The following is a 23,443-nucleotide window of genomic DNA, read 5'->3' as shown; positions in this document are numbered from 1 at the left end:
GAGAGAGAGAGAGAGAGAGATGCTTCTGTCTCGACACAGCTCCGATTTGCATTGTTTCTTAATTTGGGGTATTCGATTGCACGAAGTGATGTGTATTGGCGAATCTTATTTTTAACTTTTTGTTCCATGTGAATAGGGTTTATCTTCTGGATAATAATGATAATAGTATTTATTTTTTATGATGAAATCCGTGTCTGTGCATATTAATATTTCATGTAAGCATTTATTTCCCTTTTACACAAAAGGGTATTCTGTTCAGTGAAAGCTCCTTCCACTTTTAACTTGGCACATAAGAATCTGTGCCCTTCGTGAATAATGAAAATAAAAATAGCATTACCTATAACAGAAAGGTGTCATTTGGTTACATTACTAATTATACCAAGACCACCTGTACTCTGCAATTGTCTACATTATAGTAATCATACGATGTGAGGAAGAAAGGACCTCTCGAACTTCTCCTAAATTCCAGAAGTCCTTTATTCCTCAGACCATTGAACTGAGGAACAGCTTCCCAGAGGAGGATGTTGTGCGATTGGAACTTCTTCAGAAGTTCAAGCGAAGTTGCAATACATTACTTCCCTAATATTATTCTCCTTGCATTTTAATATTTTTTTTATCTGTTTGTTAATTTATTAATTTTTTTTATTATCTTTCTGTATTTCCCTTTACCTCTTCTTACTTCTTCCTAATGAACACCTTAATATTCTTTGGAAGCTTGAATTTCAAGTCAGTGGCCCCTGTGGTGGGCTTGTTTCATATGGATAGGTTTCATTTTCTGAATAATAATAATAATAATAATAATAATAATAATAATAATAATAATAATAATAATAATTTTAAGTTAATGGCCTCTGTGGACTTGTTCCATACGAATAGGGTTCATCTTCTGAATAATAATAATAATAATAATAATAATAATAATAATAATAATAATAATAATAATAATAATAATAATTTTAAGTTAATGGCCTCTTTGGCTTTTTCCTTATAAATAAGGTTCATCTTCTGAATAATAATAATAATAATAATAATAATAATAATAATAATAATAATAATAATAATAATAAGAGTTGAATTTCATATAAGCACTGGTATTATTAGTATTGGCAACCATAACGTTATTACCATTACTACACTAAACAAATACGTACTTATAGGACACGCATCTGCGTTGTTTGGTAAACAAGTGGCAGGATTCCTTGCGAATATGTTTTCCCTGATGAGAGGAGTTTGGTATTGGCCTGTCACTAGCGGATCTCGGGCTGGGGGAGCGGCATCTGGGCACGTGCGCCCCCGGTGAAAAATGACAAAATAATAACGAAGATTTGGATGATAATAACATAAATGAGAAGTATAAAAGTGGGGAAAAATAAAAATCTATCTTAGAAATACATATATACTTTATATAGTATAATATATACAGTATATTATATATATATATATATATATATATATATATATATATATATATATATATATATATATATATATATATATATATATATATATATGTATGTGTGTGTGTGTGTGTGTGTGTGTGTATACTATGAAAATTGGTGCCCCCATTAAATTTTTTCTGGGTCCGCTAGTATTGGCCACTTAGGAGCCTGATGTCATAATAGATGGCACTGGTGTTGTGCAGCTTCTTGTGTGTCAAATTTCTAAATGTATATTGCTGAAAGATTCCACAAGTTTGCCAAATTTCTAAACTATTTTGCCGAAAGGACAAATTTTGTCACGTTTCTCAGTGTATTTTACTGAAAGACAGAGTTTGTCAAATTTCTGAGTGTATTTTTTTATTTAAAGAACAAGTGTGTCAAATTTCTAAATTTGTTTTTTTGCCTAAAGAACAAGTTTGTCAAATTTCTAAATGTATTTTACTGAAAGAGTAAGTTTGTCAAATTTCTAATTGAAATTTTTACTTAAAGAACAAGTTTGTCAAATTTCTAAATGTGTTTTACTGAAAGAACGAGTTAGTCGAATTTATAGGTGAATTCCTTACCAAATTAACAAGTTTGTCAAATTTCTAAATTTATTTCCTTGCAAGAACAAGTTTGTCAAATTTCTTAACGTATCTTCATGGAAGAACAGGTTTATCAAATCTCCCAATTGTATTTTAATGAAAGAATAAGTTTGCTCAAATTACTAAATGTATTTTACTGAAAGAACAAGTTTATTAAATTTCTAAATGTATTTTACTGAAAGGACGAATTTTGTCATTTAAGTGTATTTTACTGAAAGGAGAAGTTTGTCTAATTTCTAAGTGTATTTTTTGCCTAAAGAACAAGTTTGTCAGACTTCTAGATTTATTTCCTCGAAAGAACAAGTATATCACATTTCTAAATGTATAGTGAAAGGATCATTTTATTTATTTTCTAAGTGCATTTTGCTGAAGATACAAGTTTCCCTCTGGAATTTAACTTTGACGTTGAAATCGCCATTTCAGGATTTCTCTCTCTCTCTCTCTCTCTCTCTCTCTCTCTCTCTCTCTCTCTCTCTCTCTCTCTCTCTCTCTCTCTCTCTCTCTGCTGGAAACAGTACATTTGTGATTGGGGTCAATTTGACTTTTTGTAGAAGAGTAGATGGTGAGTTTTGTTCAAGCAATCTAATGAGAGAGAGAGAGAGAGAGAGAGAGAGAGAGAGAGAGAGAGAGAGAGAGAGAGAGAGAGAGAGGGGGGGGGGGCGAGGGGGAGTTGCGAAATCCAGAAATTGGGCGACAAAATAGACAAGTCATTAGTCTGAGCGTTGGTAGCGATTCGTCATATCGCAATTGGTGTCTGCACAGGGACGCATTTTGCAACTGAACGTCAGGCTGGACGCGAAGAACTGTGTAGACAGTAGCACTGAGAGATTATTTTTTTTCTGATGCTTACCATTAGAAATCAAGAGTGCTTTTAAGGGAGATTCATTAGAAATCTAAAAAGATTTGAGTACGCGCTTCTTCCTGTGCTCGAAAGAGGAATTAGAATTTGCGACAGGAATATGTAAAAGGTAGATTTTGTCAGTTGAAAGACTAGGGAAGGTAGTGTCCTCTTTGGAAGTAGAATATTACTTTGGAGATTAGGCGATGCTTTAAGAATAAGTTAATTGGTAATTCCTGTTGTTGAATTGAGTTGAATATAGAATTTAGGCCAAAGGCCAAGCACTGGGACTACGAGGTCTTTCAGGCTGAAACGGAAATTGAATTTCGCATGAACTCGTCAGCGTAATCGGCTACTGAACTGCTTGACAGTTTTCGTTCAGTTTTAATCAAGAAGAGGCAGTTTGGTTTTTCCTGAAGCGAATGATGAGTTCAAGATGAATCCATCAGGGCATAAGCTCTCTCTCTCTCTCTCTCTCTCTCTCTCTCTCTCTCTCTCTCTCTCTCTCTCTCTCTCTCTCTCTCTCTCTCTCTCTCGTTTTCTTGATGTCTCACGTTCACCGTTACCCAGAAGCTTGGGAACAATTGATGTTTTCAATCTCTCTCTCTCTCTCTCTCTCTCTCTCTCTCTCTCTCTCTCTCTCTCTCTCTCTCTCTCTCTCTCTGGTCTGTCTCAAGTATCTCTATCTTGTTGCTGGTCGCCTCATCACACCTCATCAGGATTCATTGCTGCTTTAGAATAGTGTTTTCAAGGTATGAATCCCGAGTCCCATTCCTAAATGCTGACGATATCCTTTTCCTACATCTACTCGATTCAGCGCAGCTCCGTCACCTCCCCACAGATGATGTTGCATTGGTATGTGTTTTCGTTATGCAGTGTGTGTGTGTGTGTGTGTGTATGTGTGTTCATGGACATTGTTGTCAGGTGCCTCTACACTGTGTTTTGTCAACATGTTTCGGTCATAGTGTACATTCGTGGCTCCGCATTTTCACAGTCAGTTCCGCCTTCCACCGCATTCAGCAAGAGACTTACTTAACCACTTCGATACTCTTTCGCCTGCCTGTGTATTTGTAGACTCGTTTTACCTCTTTCGTATGGAAGGCATTCCACTAGCACGTACTTTCAGTGACAACGGAATTCAGGTCTGTTATATATATTATATATATATATATATATATATATATATATATATATATATATATATATATATATATATATATATATATAAGTATGTATGTATATAATTTTCATTTTTAAATGGTTTAAAGCTGCGCAACAGCTTTTGAAGAGGACAGACAAAAAAAATCTTACTGGAATTTAGTAAACATTTCTGGGAGACATTATGATGCAAGATATTATGTGATCCCTTGTTGGCATCAGGCCAGCTTCATCATCACCATCATCATCAGCAATATCATTGTAGAGATATCATTGTAGAGATTAAAACCCAAGGGACACTAGTAAGAAGCGTCGTTAATAATTCCCTTCTAGGTTTAGGATATTGAAAACGATTTAGCGGCAATTTTAACTTGGAGCCACGGGGCTCCACTTGTCGTATACAGCAAAATTTAAAAGGAAATTGTGTCATATTTTGAAAGTTCCAGTAAAGGTTGACATTTATCCTGGTCGCAATTTCCTGAGATGTATGCTAGTATTGCACCAGCCCTGGTTTTTTGCCATGCCCCTAGGTTAGGTTAGATTAGGTTAGGTTAGATTAGACTAGGTTAGATTAGACTAGGTTAGGTTAGGTTAGATTAGACTAGGTTAGGTTAGATGATTAGAGTAGGTTAGGTTAGATTAGGTTAGATTAGACTAGGTTAGGTTAGGTTAGATTAGACTAGGTTAGGTTAGATTAGGTTAGGTTAGGTTAGATGATTAGACTAGGTTAGGTTAGGTTAGATTAGACTAGGTTAGGTTAGGTTAGATTGGATTAGATTAGATTAGATTAATTTTGCTCTTCACTGGGAATTTGTGTGTGGAAAACATGAGATTATTTTCAAGAAAATTCAGTGGTTATTTTTTAAGATATGGCGTCCAGCTTTTTTTCAGGGAAAGGTCTCGGTACTCCGTTACATCCTGGTGTGAATGATGACCTTAGAAGTAAAGGAAAGGTTAAATACAGCGTTTGTAAATGGAATATAGAAAATGCCGGATAATATTTTAAATAATATTTTATATAAGTGTTTAACAGTTGTTTTTTCGATTCGTAAAACAAATGAAGTATTAAATGAGGATATTTTAAATTCTGTAGGTATATAATTATAGCAGATGCGCCCAAGTGTGTTGGAAATAAAAATATGTAGGAAATAAAAATAGCGTGCATAAGAGCTGTTATTTGTAAATAGCAAATAGTGCAAGCAGAACAAAGGGATATGTCAGAATATGTTATCGGAAGCATTAAGAGATGTCGTTTGTAAAAAAAAAAAAAAAACATAGTTAGAATATCCGTTAAACAGAACAAAGGGCAATGTCAGAATATGTTGTCGGAAGCACATTACCACAAAAGGTACTACGAGAGTCTATAGTGAGTTGCATTAAGAGATGTCGTTGTAAAAAAAAAATAAAAAATATATATATTTAGGATATCTGTAAGTTATGTCGTTTGTAAAAAAAAATAACTAAAAAAATATATTTAGGATATCCGTTAAACGGAACGAAGGGCATTGTCAGAATATGTTATCAGAACCAGAGTACCACAAAGGTACTACAAGAGTCTATAGTGAGTGCATTAAGGGATGTCGTATGTAAAAAAAAAAAAGATAACCCAAAAAAAAACATATTTAGGATATCTATAAACAGCACAAAGGGAAATGCAGAATATGTTATCAGAACCTGAGTACCACAAAGGTACTACAAAAGTCTATAGTGAGTGCATTAAGAGATGTGGTTTGTAAAAAAATAAAAACATACATTCAGAATATCTGTAAATAGAACAAAGGGAGATGCAGAATATGTTATCGGAAGCAGAATACCACAAAAGGTACTATAACTATAAGAGTGTTTAGTGAGTACATCAAGAGATGTCATCTGTAAAAAAAAATAAATAAAATAAAAAAAACATATTTAGAATATCGGTTAAACAGAACAAAGGGAAATATCAGAATATGTTATCGGAAGCAGAACACCACGAAAGGTACTTGAATATGATATTATAGACACCCGGGGCCATTCAGCAACCAGAGACGCATCAACTATGATGGACAACGTGGATTAGCGAGTTAGTCTCTGCGGCTTGTATACACAGATCATATTCAGTGGTGTTGGGGAAAAGAGAAATATTTCTTGGGGGAAGCGCAGATGTGCAACAGGTTTGCGGTTGCGTCAGATTTCCTTGCTTCTGCTTTGTTATATATATAAATTTCTGACTCACACCAGGATCGAACCCAGGTCCTTCAGTTGAAGGACGAGACCGCTCCCAACCAGGCCACACAAGTCATAAAAGAAGTTGGAACCCGAGTACCACTGTACCTGAGGAATTCCCTGGGCAGGTAGGGGCCAAGGCACACCAGCAGGGAGTTTTTCCTCTGAGATTCCCCTCTGAGAAGTCAGACAGGGCTTCTTCCAGGCACTGAAGCGTCCTCTGGAGCAGGGCTCTGCAGTGGAGGTGTGGGCCAAGGGTTTTTGGAGAACACATCCGTTTAGAATGGTCTACATCTACAGTCTTCCCCCTAGAGGTGCCTTCCCAGAAGGAGGCAGGGCACCATTGCCAGGGAAGCAAGGCTCCTGTTTTGCCCAAAAGCATCCCCTGAGAGGTGAAATTCGAGGTTTCCTAGGGAAGGCATCACCTCTCATGTGTGTGTGTGTGTGTGTGTGTGTGTGTGTGTGTGTGACCCTTGTGGGTGCTATAGTGCCCCCCCACTGGGAAAGGTAGACCAGTAGAAAGTCATCTCATCTATATGATTAGCTTCATATGCAAGACGGCCATGTAGAAAGGGACTTCCAGCTGGAAGGTGTATCCAGGCTGTCATGGGGGTGGCAGCCCCGAAGTAGTTCAAACTGGTTAGGCAGGGGCCTTGGTATTTAAAGGGAGGCATCCTGAAAGGAAGGCCTTCCGGCCAGGTATAGACACCTTGAGTTTTCTTTGTTTTCGAGTGTCTTTCGAAGATATTATTAGCCGAAAACATATTATGCTGTAGGTATAACATAGCTTCTTATGAATCGCCATATTTGTGTACACATAAATCTTCTTCTTCTTTTAACCTGCTTTTTTTTCCCATTGGTATGGGGGTAAGCACGATGCCTTCTTTTGAAGGACTTTGATATGACTTTGGGGTAGATTTTGTACTCGATTGGTGCCCTGCCTGTCATCGCTTAGACCCCGGTAGCGTATGTACGTGTATTGTACCATGTTAACTCAAATTGCTTATGTACTTATATACAAGACAGTACGGATGAATGACACCTTTCAAAATTTACTGCTTATTATTCGTGTAGACAATGACGAATGGATGCACGAGTGACCTAACATACAAACAAACAATTTTAGAGGGAGCCAGTGCCCCAGTTTGTGCGCACTGTGGCGGTCAGCTATCCGTTGAACACAGGCTGGTGCGCCGTTCTAAACCTAATCGCCTTAGGGCAAAGTACTTAACTAAGTGGGAAGACTATTTTAGAAATTTTAAATGATGGCGTTGAGGTAGATAACCTTATGGGTTATCTGAAAGAATCTGGTTATTTTAATGAGATACGATCTTAGTATATATTTAATAAAAATTTTAGTCATATTTATTTTATATACTAAGTATATATTTTAAATATAAAAATTTAATGTATATATATATATTTTTTTTTGGTTTTATTTAATATCATTCTTCATTTCTTACGTTCATATTCTAACACTGAAATTCACTAGTATGTCATCATTCACTTATTCATTATCAGTCATATTAATTTGTATATTTCGCCTTCATTACGGCGCTGAATAATCCTGATGGGTTCCGGCGCTTGTTCTTCAAGACCTCAGTTTCATGATCAATCAATCAATCACTTTGGTAAACAAAGAACAAATGTGTGCATCTGTGTACAAAAAGGATGTACATAGCATTTCGAACGCTGTTAATAACTATTAATATCTAATTGAAGTTACGATAAATAGGTTTTTAGAATTTTCTGAGGATTTTGTGGGCGTTTCCAGAAAGTGAGATGTTTGTGGGCGTCGAAACAGCTGTCTTGTATGTGCAAGTCACTCATTTTTCCGGAACTTAGGTTAATGAAAAATATTCTTCTGTGAAGCAGCATTTTTTTTTTTTTTTTTACCTTTCCCGATATAATTATAAAGGACACTGCAGTAAGTCACAAGTTCTCAGATGCAAGTAGAACCAGATATGCGCCTAAAATGGTTCAGACAATTACATCGTTATGTAATGAGAAAATTCATTGAATGACTCTATTCATAGTTGAATGCCCCGTATATGGAGGGTAGTGCCGCCAGTGCACCTTACGGGTTGCACTGTAGGCATTACTTGAGGTTCTTTGCAGCGTCCCTTCGGCCCCTAGCTGCAACCCCTTTCATTCCTTTTACTGTACCTCCATTCATATTTCTCCCATCTTGCTATCCACCCTCTCCTAACAATGATTTCAGTGCAGCTGCGAGGTTTTCCTCCTGTTACACCTTTCAAACCTCCCCACTCTCAATTTCCTTTCCAGCGCTGAATGACCCCATAAGATCCCAGTGCTTGGCCTGTGGCCTAAACTCTATATTCCATTCCATTCCATTCCAAAGTTTGAATGCATTTCTCTGCATGGAAACAACGCATTATGCTTGCCAGCACAGATAACGAGAGAAAGAGACATTGTCCACATTGTCAGATGATAAGGAGAGCCTTGTGGTACACGATTCCGAGCTGGCGACTGGCTTCTTTTGTGGTAGCCGAACCATTACTGAAACATTTTGGCTTTCACGGATTGCTCATGACTCATGGGTCTTTCCTAATGACGTCGTCTTTAGGACGGAGAATTCTTTCCATACGGTGGGAATGAACGTCAAATTCGATTTTGGCGAGTTTTCTTCAAGCGAGAATAAAATGCTTTTATATTTGCGCTGTTTTTTACATACATTCCGCATGCAAAATGATTTTTTATTTGTAAAAAGAAAAATCCGTGAACAGTAATGTGATTGCTAAGAAATTCGCAATCTCTTGAAAAACAGTTTGTGTAATAAAAATTCAGAATTATATAGTAAACTATATTATTGTTCCTTTGTATTGTACAGAGTAACATTGTTTACTATATAATTGTAGATTTTTATTACACAATAACGTGATTATTTATTTTTAACCCCGCCCCCCCCACAAAGCCTGTGCTTCGCTATTCTTTCATCTTACGCCAGTGAATCTCAAACTGGGTGCCGTGGCACCCTGGGGTGCCACAGATAGTGCCTAGGGGTGCCGCAAGATTGTCATGAATTTTGTCTTGGCTAGATCATCTCATTGAACATTTGTAAAAAAAAAAAGTTGCAGAAGTCTTCATATAATTATTATCAGTGTGTCTACTCTAATACATACATACATATACACACACACACACACACACACACACACACACATATATATATATATATATATATATATATATATATATATATATATATATATATATATATATATATATATATATATATATATATATATATATATATATATATATGATTTTGGTTTGAGTGTGGATAATAATTTTATTGTTTAAATAAGAATTTAATTCTCGCGAGATGGTGGTATGGTGAAGAACGGGTGCCGCGGTAATGATTGCATTAGTTATGGTGCCATCACTAAAAAAGACTGAGAACCACTGTCTTACGCAACTGTGTAAAATGTCCGGAAGAACCACCAACGCATTTACGCAAGATGATGCGTGGATGTTTTAGTCAGTCTGCTGTGCTGTTTACGTTGGATAAAATCTTGTTTATTCATCGACTTGTATCCCATATCGTACGTTATTTGTGATGGAAATGCGTTATAACTGATATCTAAAAGCTGTTTTGGATGGACGCGAGCTGACGGTAGTGAATGTATTATATTATATTATATTATATTATATTATGTTAGTGGTAAAGTAGCATGTTCGACAGAGAAAGCTGGATGTTAGAATCATATCATTATCTTGAGTGAAACCGAACGTCTGTAGCTCGTGCGGCCCCGGATATACCTGATGATGAAAGCAAGCTTACGGAAGTTAATATATTATATTAGTGGTTATCATGTTAGAAAGAGAAGTCTTGATTTGATGTCAGAATAATAATATCATCTTAAGCAAAACCGAATGTTTAGTTTGTGCTGAGATGAATCTCGATGGAAAACAGCAGTATCTATAAATTTTCGAAATTCAGATATGCCACCTATTGGGCTCGTGAAACACTTAACACACAAGTTACTGCAGTTTCAGAATGATTCTTCAATGCTTTCCACGAGTATTTAGGGGGTCCCATTTGCAGTATCTGCAAAATTTTCGAAATTGAGATATGCCACCTATTGGGCTCGTGAAACACTAATACACAAGTTACTGCAGTTTCAGAATGATTCTTCAATGCTTTCCATGAGTATTTAGGGGGTCCCATTTGCAGTATCTGCAAAGTTAAGTATACCCTAGTTTCACCAGACCACTGAGCTGATTAACAGCTCTCCTAGGGCTGGCCCAAAGGATTAGATTTATTTTACGCGGCTAAGAACCATGCAAAATCAGTAGTAAGACAAGGGAGTATCTACCATTTTTCTCAGTTTTATTTTTGCAGATACTGCAGTCTTCCATATGAGGGCAGTGTGGAGCCGTTCAGGAGTTTAGTCACACTTTTGCCCGCCTGAGAATAATGCACTTCTTATATTTTCTTTTCAAGGGTACCTTGCAGTTCTCCAAATTCAGGTCAGCTAGGGTCAGGCTGCTGTGGACACCTTATGTAAGGTGGCATAGGGAAAATTGCTGTCCTGCCCTTGGTCCAAGATGTCTAAGTAATAATTATTTTTGAGGAATCTGGGTCGTTTCTGTCGCGTTTTCAAGTGGAAATAATTATGCTTCCGTATAATTGATTATTATTGTTTTCTGCTGTTGTTTAATTGCTTTCATTACTGTGTAGGGCCACTGATATTCCTTTTCACAACAGCCAATAACGGTAAGATGATTAAAATGATTTGCTTGCTGCCTGATGAGAAAATGTGATTCATCAGCACTCCACTCACTGTCACGGTTCGAATTTTGTCAACACAAGTAAAATAACTAAAGCCATCAATCTCTCTCTCTCTCTCTCTCTCTCTCTCTCTCTCTCTCTCTCTCTCTCTCTCTCTCGTTTTAGCTGTCGTTGGGTGTTTTGTAGAGCTCTGACAGCGCTAGAAGCTTGCCTGAACTGTAGTTCATGAAGTCCCCTATTGTTCGCGGGACGTTTTAATATGCGCAGACTGTCCTGCGTCGTCCCACTTGTTGGGAGAAGAAATTCCCTCTAATACAGCGATGGTTACCTTCGATACTCGGGCACGACCTTTATATGGTAGACACGTAAAGCCCTTTCTTTCTTTACATTCGTAATCGACGTGTGTGTGTGTGTGTGTGTGTGAGTGTGTGTGCTGACCGACCGCCAACCCATCCTGTCCTCTCTCTCTCTTGAATAGAATTTTGTACTGTGTAGTTACAGGATTAAATTTATTTTATATAGTAAATAACATGACGCTAAAATGTTTGGAGCGAGTCATTGGCCCAACGCGAGTTTTGGTCATAGTTTATTTAGGAGTATATGGGACCCGATTTGAATACTGATGCGCATTGCAGATGCGCCATTATGCTAAAATGGTTATGGGATATCGTTGACCCGGGGCGGAGAGAGAGAGAGAGAGAGAGAGAGAGAGAGAGAGAGAGAGAGAGAGCGAGGTACAGCGTAGGACGGTCGTGTTGCTGACAGTTTACATAGCTGGTGTGTGTTTCAGTGCCTTACTCTCTCTCTCTCTCTCTCTCTCTCTCTCTCTCTCTCTCTCTTTCTCTCTCTCTCTCTCGATGTTTCCCGTTTAATTCAGAATATTCAGATGGAAAACAATCTGTCGAGTGTTGTTCGACAATTCCAAACTTCACTGAATTCTGCGTTATCTTTAACGGCAAATTCTCTGTAGCAGTTCGCAATGTTGACAGAGGGAGACCGCCTTATCAAATTCGGCCAAGCATTTGCCGAATCAACATTCCCAGTGTTAGCCTTGCGACTTTACGTGAATCGGTAACCGCGTGTGTTTGAAAGCGTCCAACTTTTCTTGAGTAGAGCAGATATGAGGTAGAGGTTTCCTTCAAGGTGGGCGTTCATGGCCCATGTTATTCATAGTTTCCATTGGGGAACGCGATAACAGTTTCGATCCCTGTCGGTTGCTATGGGACAGAGTTGTTGTTATAGGTTGTCAGGGATTATCTGAGGCGTCCAGCCAGCCAAAGTCCAGTCAGTGGTGACTGGGAGGTGTCATGTCGGGATGATAGGGGGGAAGAGGAGATTGGGGCTGGGGTGGGGGAGGAAGGAGGACAAAGCCTCTTGTTGATCATAGAAATGGGCAAGGTAGGGTAGTGCCTGGAAGGAGAAGTATCAGCAAATGCCTATTTTGGCCATGGCCCCCACCCCCTCTCTCTCTTCTCCAGTGTCTCTCTCTCTCTCTCTCTCTCTCTCTTCTCCTTCTCTGCCCCACCTACCCCCATACCCCCTTCATCCTTTAGCCAAACGCCGGACGTAGAATGCCTCCTAATGACGGGGCTACACCAGTAGTCTGTTAGGAGTGCGATCATCCGCTTCACTTCCACAACTTTTGAAAACGCTTTCAGGAGGACGAAAGCAACGCGAGCGAGTTGGTGCTTTTCTCTGGGGTTGCGAGAAGTTCGGCGAGGTGCCCGAAAGGTATATGCATCTTGTTGTCAATTGCGTGGTAGTGCTTGAGTGTTTTTGTATGTGTGTGTGTTTGTGTCCCTGGTATCATTATCCGAAAGTTAATTAGTCGAGTTATTTGCATTTCCTCTCACGCCCCGTGTGCTTATTATCATAATGCCTGGCGGCGTGCTGTTATTGATTTGTAAACTAAACGGGGAGCCTAATGAACGTTAAATTCATTCCGTTTTGTGTGTTATGAATCGGTTTTAGGGTAATTTTGGAAATCTAACCAGAATTGACTGCACTACGAAGGAATATGATGGGGAGATTGCTGTTGCACGGTCGAAGAAAGTCAAAGATATTTTTGTCGACAGACGCGTCGCATTGCCTGTGGTTACAGCCGGTAGACTAGACGTCGGGGTTTGTGCAGGTGTTGAAGGGCTGTGCAGGTGTAAGACCAGGCTCTTCTCTTTCGACACACAGGTTCAACCTATTGTTCGTGGTGTGAGCACGCGGGAATTCCTACGCTCTCTCTCTCTCTCTTTCTTTCTCCATTTTTGTGGATTTCTGTGGTCGTCGTGCGTCCAGAGTTGTTTTTCCCCGTCTGTGAGATTGTAAGTTAATCGATTTGATTTTTTGGAGCGAGTGTTTTCCGTTCTGTGGGTGACTAGTTGGCATTAGTACGTGCTTGGTGAGTCACCAGTCATCAAGGTATACAGTGATTACAGGAATAAACCGAGGGACAAGAATATTTCGAGTTGCATTTGCATTTTGGTAGACACTGAGAAGCTGAGGAAAGTGCTGAGCAACCAATTTTGCTTACTTATTGTCTTTCCCATCGATTTATTTTTTCATAACAGTCCTGGAAGAGTTATAGTGTGAAGAATTCATCGAACCAGTTCATTTTTCATAACCCTGGAAAATTCATAATGTGAAGATTATTCACTGCATTAAATCTAGGTAAGTGTCCTTGGCGAATTTTCATGTCTTGTCCTTGGCTACCACCTAGCCTAGCTGGGGTGGCTTTGGCGAATTTTCATGTGTCTTGTCCTAGGCTATACCACCTACGTAGCCTAGCTGGGATGACAGGGGATGGCTTAGGATTGTCTGGTAAGGATTGAGGGACGGGCATATGAAGCTTTTCCGCTTAACGGTGAGGCGCCTAAAAGCGGTTTCTATGGAGCCGGTCACGAGGTTCCTCAGATGGTTGCGAGGAGGCTGGCGCCCGACCGGTTTCTCCATTCTAACGTTGGTGATAATCGTGGCTAAAAATGGTTCTTTTTGTTGAACGATCTTTTAGGGGTACCAGATAGGCCTCTTTGGTCTTGCATTTAGTTCACTTTCATTTATTTTTTAATTGCATTTATTTGTTGTTAGTTGCATTTATTTTTTTTTACTACCATTAATTTTTCATTGCTCACATTTATTTGTTCGTTCTTGCATTTATTGTATTTTATGTGGGACCATAAATCTTGAATCTTTTGCGATGTTCATGAGACTTGATTTTTCCATAGGGATTTTGCGTTTTAATGTATTGTTTTTTTATTTATTTGATGACATTTGCGCGTTTAAATCATGTATTTTCGTTTACGAATACTAGTGTTAAAGTAGACCTAGCGTTGTTTATTAACACTTTGGGTTGAACGCTAAGGAAATGAAAACCCCTGCCATTTACACCGCTTTCATGTACAAAAAATAACAAGCGTTTATCAAGTAACGCTGTATTGAGTTGCAATAGCCAGTGTCAGAAGTAACTTTTCAATAAAGTCTTTAAAAGGTAAGGTTCAGTAACGACCGAATTAACCTTGGCACGAAGCCTTTGCTCGTTAGCTTCTAAATTTTCGACCCCAGTTGGTAAAATACCCTCTCTCTCTCTCTCTCTCTCTCTCTCTCTCTCTCTCTCTCTCTCTCTCTCTGTCTGTACTGTGTCTGTACATGTGCGAAACACATGTGGGAGGGACTCTGTCATTAAATATTGATGTTAAGCTTTGGCTTAGCATGTTGCGTCCTAATGATGTACGTAGACCCAAAGGGACTTGAATGGACTTTTTTTTTCTAAAATCAGGTGGTTACCTGTTAATTAGTGAAATGAGGTCACCACTGCCTTCTCTCATTCGCTGTTTGCACTGACCTTTGGTGGTTTAGTGATTGACCTTGATTTTTAATTTCGATTGAATTTCCACACACTTTGGATGTTTACCCCCCATTCTTTGGTTATTTTCCCTCATTCTTTGGATATTTTCCCTCGTTCTTTGGATATTTTCCCTTCGTTCTTTCTGGGATATTTTTCCCGTTCTTTGGATATTTTCCCTCGTTCTTTGGATATTTTTCCCCGTTCTTTGGATATTTTCCCTCGTTCTTGGGATATTTTTCCACGTTCTTTGGATATTTTCCCTCGTTCTTTGGATATTTTCCTCGTTCTTGGGATATTTTCCCTCGTTCTTGGGATATTTTTCTACGTTCTTGGGATATTTTCCCTGTTTTTGGATGGATGTTCTCGTTCTTTGGGTATTTCGCTCATTCCTTGGTTATTTTTCCTTCGTTCATTGGCTATGTTTCCCCTCATTCTTTGGTTATTTTCCCAAATTTTTTGGATATTTTCCTCCTCCTTTGGATATTTTTCCCTCATTCATTGGATATTTTTTCATTCTATGGATATTTTCCTTTCTTTGTTCCCACATTCTATGGATATTTTCCTCATAGAATATTTTTCCCCTCATCCTTTGGATATTTTCCCTCGTTCATTGGATATTTTTTCCCAATTCTTGGTATATTCTCCCCTCATCCTTTGGATATTTTCCCCTCGGTCCTTGGATATTTTTCCCTCGTTCTTTGGAGATTCCCCCCATTCCTTGGATATTTTCCCTCATTACTGAATATTTTTACCTCATTCTTTTGATATTTTTCGCTGAGTCTTTGATTATTTTCCCCATTGGTTAAATATTTTTACCCCATTCGTTAAATGTTTTTACCCCATTCGTTAAATATTTTTACCCCATTCGTGGAATATTTTTCACTCATTTGGATATTTTTCCCTCGTTCTTTGGATATTTTTCCCGTGTTCTGTACATATTTTCCATGATTCTTTTGATAGGGCCCTCCTTTTTTTGGGTATTTTTCTCTTGTTCGTTGGATATTCTAATATTCTGGATATTTTCCCCTCGTTCTCTTGTTACTTTGTCCTCATTCTTTGGATATTTTTTCCTTTGTTCGTTGGACACTTTTCCATCATTCTTGGGATGTTTTTCCCCCATTCTTTGGATATTTTGCTTCATTATATGTATATTTTCCCCTCGTTTTTGGAAGTTTTCCCTTTTATTGGGTATTTTCCTCATTCATTAGATATTTTTCCCTCATTCTTTGGATATTTTCCCTCGTTCTTTAGATATTTTTCCATCTTTTTTAGTATTTTCCCTGATTCTTATATTTTCCTTCGTCCTTTGGATATTTTCCCTCATTTTTTGGATATTTCTCCTTCATTCGTTGTATATTTTCCCTCATTCATTGTATATTTTCCCCTCATTCTTTGTATATTTTCCCTCATTCATTGTATATTTTCCCCTCATTCTTTGTATATTTTCCCTCATTCATTGGATATTTTCCCTCATTCATTGGATATTTTTTGCATCATATTTTGGATATTTTCCTGCTTTCCTGGAAAATGTAATGACGCCTCCGTCTGCAATGGGATTGCTAACACTTTATCTTTGGACAAAATGTATTCAGATGGTCAGCAAAGTACTGTACTGCTATTCTATATATTTATATATATATAGTATATATATATATATATATATATATATATATATATATATATATATATATATATATATATATATATATATATATATATAATATATATATACGAGTAAAAGGTAAAAGTTAGGGACGGTGCCTACAGTCTGAGACCACAATCCTTCTGTTTAAGCGGAGAACCCCTCCCCTCCTAATCATCATGAACCCCCCTTTCAGTAGTCAAACCCGCCTCCTCCCCCTCCAACCCCCTCCTCTCTTTCATTCTCCTTGATCGGCAGAGTCACGTTCGAGCTTTTTTGCTGACCTTCAGAGAAGACGAAAACTGGTTTCGATGATGCCGAAGATGAAGGAAAACAAGGATCTCTCTCTCTCTCTCTCTCTCTCTCTCTCTCTCTCTCTCTCTCTCTCTCTCTCTCTCTCTCAGAGTTTTGCACACTCACGATTGGAGTAGTTTTGGTCAGTTTAGGGTTGATTCTCTCTCTCTCTCTCTCTCTCTCTCTCTCTCTCTCTCTCTCTCTTCCAGCATGCGCGTACACATGGATAAATGCGATTTCATTGCCGTTGTTAATGGCAGTGATTAGATATGTATATTTTTCTGGAATCCCGTTAGAGAAAACATCATGAAGGGTGAAGGAAGTTCGAAAACAGTAATGAGAAACATATTCTAAAACAATCGGCTGCTCCTGTTTTTCCCAAGCACTTGAATATATATATATAAATATATATAAATATATATATCATTCTGTAGCTGCGTCTTGTTAAAAGCAACTGTCTCCCTGAGGCTGCTGTGTACTGGGGCCTCGAAAGGTCAAGCGAAGGCGCAACGCTTTGCTACCCTTAAACAGTTCTTGCGTTTTAATCGTTTACCTGCAATTTTAGCTGTTTATTTTGTGAATTTAACTTTTCTAATAACCGATCTCTTCTTCCTGTATTTCACTTTACCTTCTGTTACTGCTTTCAAATGAACACCGTCGTCTTTGGAAGCTCGAATTTCAAGTCAGTGTCCCCTGTGGTGGGCTTGTTCCATATGAATAGGGTTCATGTTTTGAATAATAATAATAATAATAGTAATAATAATGCTAAAAGGGTTCATCTTTTGAATGATATAATAATAATAAACAAAATAATAACAGTAATAATAATATGGATGGAAGTTTTAAGTTCAGGCAGAGAATTGTTCTTATCCCATCGAAAACATCAGTGTTCATTCCAGGTTGCAACGCTGAATCCGCGGTTTGCTTCTGATAAAGCCAAACCTCTAATTCGGTTCATGTAACTTGAACATGGGGCAACGCAGTGATCGCATTCTGTGGCGTAGGAGGGGCGTACCATGAGCCGTGGGTGGAGACCCCCTCAGCAGTGTTACCATGCACTTTCTTATCTGTTAGCGTTTGTTGTTTTATTGTTCGATTAACATAGTCTTGTCACTGTTATCAGGAGAATTGTGAATGTATTAGAATAATCTATATCCTCAGACGGAGTTTTTATATGTAACCTCACGTGGCGCACTGCAGGCATTGCTTCAGGTTGTTTGCAGCGTTCCTTCGGCCCCTATCTGCAACCTCTCTCATTTTACTGCACCCCCGTTCATATTCACTTCCATTTGACTTTCCACCCTCTAAAAAATGTTGGTTTACCTCCTGTTGCATCTTTCAGACCACCTGACTGACTGTCAGTTTCTCTCTCAGCCCTGAATGACCTTATAGGTCCCAGCGCCTGGCCTTTGGCCCTAAATTCTATATTCTGTAATTTATTCTGTACGAATTTCTATCTTCATACGGAATCAGCATGCGTCACACGGTGTTGCAGCATCGAGAGTTTTTATTATGCAATCTCTGTTTTGAACTTTCTATAAAACATATAACATACAAAACTGTAGACTACAAACACGCTCTACAAACACGCTCTTTCTCCCTTACCATTGGTATTTATTGCAGTGTCCTCTGATAAAGAGAAAGGCTTATATTACCTCGTTCTGCTCTCTCTCTCTCTCTCTCTCTCTCTCTCTCTCTCTCTCTCTCTCTCTCTCTCTCTCTCTCTCTCTCTCTCTGTGACTTTCGGACCAACTTCTCCATGCACTGCACGAAGACAGACATGACACTTTTTGGTAATGTCGATACCACGACCGTGATGGCACCGCGGGACAGATGGTGCGAGCAAGAGACATTTAAATACAAGAATTTTGTGTTGATGTGGATATATATATTTATATACGTTTTCAGAATACTCAGGACGTAGCAGACAAACGCGCGCACACTCAACATACACAAAGACTCACATACACACACATACATATAAGAGTACATTCTTGTGTTAGTATGTTGGAGGAAGGAGGGACCTCTGTGATGAAAGAGGGGTTGGCTGTGATTTAAGAATGCGGGTGGAGGGAACTGTAGAGGTGTATAAAGAGGCTGCTTGAGAGGTTGAAAGTTCCTCGTTGGACTGGTCGGTACCGTTCTCGGCTAGCACTCTGCAGGGCCCGAGTTCGAATCTCCGGCCGGCCAGTGAAGAATTGGAGGAATTTATTTCTGGTGATAGAAATTCATTTCTCGGTATAATGTGGTTCGGACTCCACAATAAGCTGTAGGTCCCGTTGCTAGGTAACCAGTTGGTTCTTAGCCACGTAAAATGTCTAATCCCTCTCTAGGAGAGCTGTTAATCAGCTCAGTGGTCTGGTTAAACTAAGGTATATTTAACTTGAGAGGTTGAAGGATGGAAAGGAACCTCCCCCCCACCCCTGAGTAGTTAGGATTGCATGATATACCGAGTAAAAGTGGGTAAAGTGTAAGTTGGAGTGGCTCATATGGGTGTTTCAAGTATGACTGGATGATGGTCAGATTACTGTACAAGTAAATATGCTTATAAGTATGTATAAGGTGAAAGGTGGTGGATTGAATCGAGATAGTCAGATAGATAACAGAAGGACCGATAGGGAAGAACAGTGTTTCATCAGGGAACAGGTTACTTGACTCTTAAGTCTTTATGAAAACTGTTGTGTCAGACATGTTGAGTACATGAAAAAATATAAAGCTTGTGATTGATTTTTCTAAAAGTGGGATGAAATTGTTAAGAGCATTATTATTTTTTTTTAAACGCTGGATGAGAGAAGTATAGGGGGAAGTGGAATTGCTTTTATATTGTAGATGATGAACCGTCAGTTTGTGCAGATGATTAGAAGCTGCAGCGACTGGCAAAAACTTGAAAGTGGGCGTAAGTGGAGAAAATAAAATGAATGCTAGCGTGATTAATGTTATTAGGATAAATGAAATCCTGAAAGGTATTACTCAAAGAGGTATTTGGAAGTAAATACAATGGATCCTGATAAGATTGGGGAGGAGGGGAATCAACAGAACAGACGAATCAAAGAAGATGGCAGATTTGTGGTTAAGGTTTGGAAAGAGAGAGAGAGAGAGAGAGAGAGAGAGAGAGAGAGAGAGAGAGAGAGAGAGAGAGAGAGAGACGTGTCTGAATGCATTATAGTTATGGCTCCTGAATAAACTGTTGGACCAGCTCTCAGTATGGAGGGTCAGTGTTATGGAGAGAAAATGAAAGGAGTCTTTGGGCATAGCTGACTCGTATGCATAGGTAAACGGGAAGGGGGTAGGGAAATGTGGGCATACAAGATGGATGAAAGTGTTTTGGAGTAATGTAGCCTTGTAGCTTAAGAGATGAATGACCTGACTTTGGAAAGGCGGGAATCACACAGACCAAGTATCTATGTCAAGAACTATTGTGTAGCATTGTGCGGAATTTAAAAATCCCCTTCTGATGACTCTCGTGGATAGCAAGAAAGCATTGGAAATCGTCCCTTAGTTCAGTGATATGGGAAGCCTTGAGTCACAGTGATTTGATGTCAGATATGTAAACCATATGCAAATTTGATGTTGATGGGATCTTGTCAAATGAATTTGCAGTAAATAGTGGAGAGGTGCAGTGAGTTGTTTGCCCTTTTCATAGATATTATAATGATATTGTGGCCAAAGATAGTAAACAGTTTAGATAGGACGAATGATACAAAGTTGACCGACTTAGAATTATGCAGATGATGCTGTTTTGATAAGCAAAACACCACAAGATTTAAAAGAACATACTTAGTAGAATTATATATATCTAGACAGGTGTCTCTCAAATGTAAGAAAAACTGTAATGATGGGGGGAATGATATGAATATGTACAAATGGGTTAAATAAGATATGAACTTGCTTCAGTCTTACAGTTGGGTATGAGGAAGATGAACTTGAGAGAAAGAGTGGCCTTGCCTCCATTACCTTTTGCCCTTAGAGTTCCATCATCGCCTGGATTTGTGGTCGCGTGCTTGTTGGCACGTCTCTCGTGCTTGTTAGCACGTCGTCCGTGCTTGCTATTTCGTTGGGAGCATAACGCTTTCTCCTTTTTTCGAGGTTGGAGTTTGTTCGCGGGGTAAGATCTAACGTCGAATTTTGAGCAGACCCTGTCACTCTTCATTGACAGACAGAAGACCTTTATCTCTCTTCATTGACAGACAGAAGACCTTTATCTCTCTTCATTGACAGACAGAAGACCTTTATCTCTCTTCATTGACAGACAGAAGACCTTTATCTCTCTTCATTGACAGACAGAAGACCTTTATCTCTCTTCATTGACAGACAGAAGACCTTTATCTCTTCATTGACAGACAGAAGACCTTTATCTCTCTTCATCGACAGACAGAAGACCTTTGTCTGTCTTCATTGACAGACAGAAGACCTTTATCTCTCTTCATTGACAGACAGAAGACCTTTATCTCTCTTCATTGACAGACAGAAGACCTTTATCTCTCTTCATTGACAGACAGAAGACCTTTATCTCTCCTCATTGACAGACAGAAACCTTTATCTCTCTTCATTGGCAGACAGAAGACCTTTATCTCTCTTCATTGACAGACAGAAGACCTTTATCTCTCTTCATTGACAGACAGAAGACCTTTATCTCTCTTCACTGACAGACAGAAGACCTTTATCTCTCTTCATTGACAGACAGAAGACCTTTATCTCTCTTCATTGACAGACAGAAGACCTTTATCTCTCTTCATTGACAGACAGAAGACCTTTATCTCTCTTCATTGACAGATAGACAGACAGAAGACCTTTATCTCTCTTCATTGACAGATAGGCAGACAGAAGACCTTTATCTCTCTTCATTGACAGACAGAAGACCTTTATCTCTCTTCATTGTCAGATACAGACAGAAGACCTTTATCTCTCTTCACTGACAGATACAGACAGAAGACCTTTATCTCTCTTCATTGACAGACAGAAGACCTTTATCTCTCTTCATTCACAGATAGACAGACAGAAGACCTTTATCTCTCTTCATTGACAGACAGAAGACCTTTATCTCTCTTCATTGACAGATAGACAGACAGAAGACCTTTATCTCTCTTCATTGACAGATAGACAGACAGAAGACCTTTATCTCTCTTCATTGACAGATAGACAGACAGAAGACCTTTATCTCTCTTCATTGACAGACAGAAGACCTTTATCTCTCTTCATTCACAGATAGACAGGCAGAAGACCTTTATCTCTCTTCATTGACAGACAGAAGACCTTTATCTCTCTTCATTGACAGACAGAAGACCTTTATCTCTCTTCATTGACAGACAGAAGACCTTTATCTCTCCTCATTGACAGACAGAAACCTTTATCTCTCCTCATTGACAGACAGAAACCTTTATCTCTCTTCATTGGCAGACAGAAGACCTTTATCTCTCTTCATTGACAGACAGAAGACCTTTATCTCTCTTCATTGACAGACAGAAGACCTTTATCTCTCTTCACTGACAGACAGAAGACCTTTATCTCTCTTCACTGACAGACAGAAGACCTTTATCTCTCTTCATTGACAGACAGAAGACCTTTATCTCTTATTGACAGACAGAAGACCTTTATCTCTTTCATTGACAGACAGAAGACCTTTATCTCTCTTCATTGACAGACAGAAGACCTTTATCTCTTTCATTGACAGACAGGAGTCCTTTATCTCTCTTCATTGACAGACAGAAGACCTTTATCTCTTCTTCATTGTCAGATACAGACAGAAGACCTTTATCTCTTTCACTGACAGATACAGACAGAAGACCTTTATCTCTCTTCATTGACAGACAGAAGACCTTTATCTCTCTCATTGACAGATAGACAGACAGAAGACCTTTATCTCTCTTCATTGACAGATAGACAGACAGAAGACCTTTATCTCTCTTCATTGACAGATAGACAGACAGAAGACCTTTATCTCTCTTCATTGACAGATAGGCAGACAGAAGACCTTTATCTCTCTTCATTGACAGACAGAAGACCTTTATCTCTCTTCATTGACAGACAGAAGACCTTTATCTCTCTTCATTGACAGACAGAAGACCTTTATCTCTCTTCATTGACAGACAGAAGACCTTTATCTCTCTTCATTGACAGACAGAAGACCTTTATCTCTCTTCATTGACAGACAGAAGACCTTTATCTCTCTTCATTGACAGACAGAAACCTTTATCTCTCTTCATTGACAGACAGAAGACCTTTATCTCTCTTCATTGACAGACAGAAGACCTTTATCTCTCTTCACTGACAGACAGAAGACCTTTATCTCTCTTCATTGACAGACAGAAGACCTTTATCTCTCTTCATTGACAGACAGAAGACCTTTATCTCTCTTCATTGACAGACAGAAGACCTTTATCTCTCTCTTCATTGACAGACAGAAGACCTTTATCTCTCTTCATTGACAGACAGAAGACCTTTACCTCTCTTCATTAACAGACAGACAGACTTGGGACTTGTTTTTCTATTTGTGCAAGATGAAGATTGTTCTTTGAGATGATGGTGGCTTTGCGACTTATGGATTTAAAATGAATTAACCATATAGATTTAAATTATAACCGGGTTTGTGGATTGCCTACTGAAGGGTTATAATTTGTTCCTTCATAATTTGGTTTACGTAAGAATTTAGATGGCGGTTGTTAAGGCATAAAAAGTATGTTTAATGCGGTAATATT

At 38.6% G+C, this 23,443-nt stretch overlaps 1 protein-coding gene across 10 annotated transcripts in view; it reads left to right on the top strand.

Annotated features, from left to right (window-relative positions):
- Positions 1 to 23,443, top strand: part of sky (GTPase-activating protein skywalker) — a 314,139-nt gene that overhangs the window by 196,308 nt on the left and 94,388 nt on the right. The window contains exon 1 of one of the 10 annotated variants that reach the window (XM_067107478.1): positions 11,741 to 12,708. The exons of 6 other annotated variants lie outside the window; for them this stretch is intronic. The gene's annotated coding sequence lies outside the window, so the exon portion shown is untranslated. Of the gene's footprint in view, positions 1 to 11,740; positions 12,709 to 13,055; positions 13,639 to 23,443 lie in introns of those variants that run through there. 3 more of the 10 variants (XM_067107470.1, XM_067107482.1, XM_067107475.1) reach the window with 3 other exon arrangements.

Source organism: Macrobrachium rosenbergii, chromosome 8 (genome assembly GCF_040412425.1).
Source record: "Macrobrachium rosenbergii isolate ZJJX-2024 chromosome 8, ASM4041242v1, whole genome shotgun sequence".
Lineage (NCBI taxonomy): Eukaryota > Metazoa > Arthropoda > Malacostraca > Decapoda > Palaemonidae > Macrobrachium > Macrobrachium rosenbergii.
Note: the sequence above shows the minus strand (reverse complement) of the source record. Positions and strands in the feature narration are given on the sequence as shown.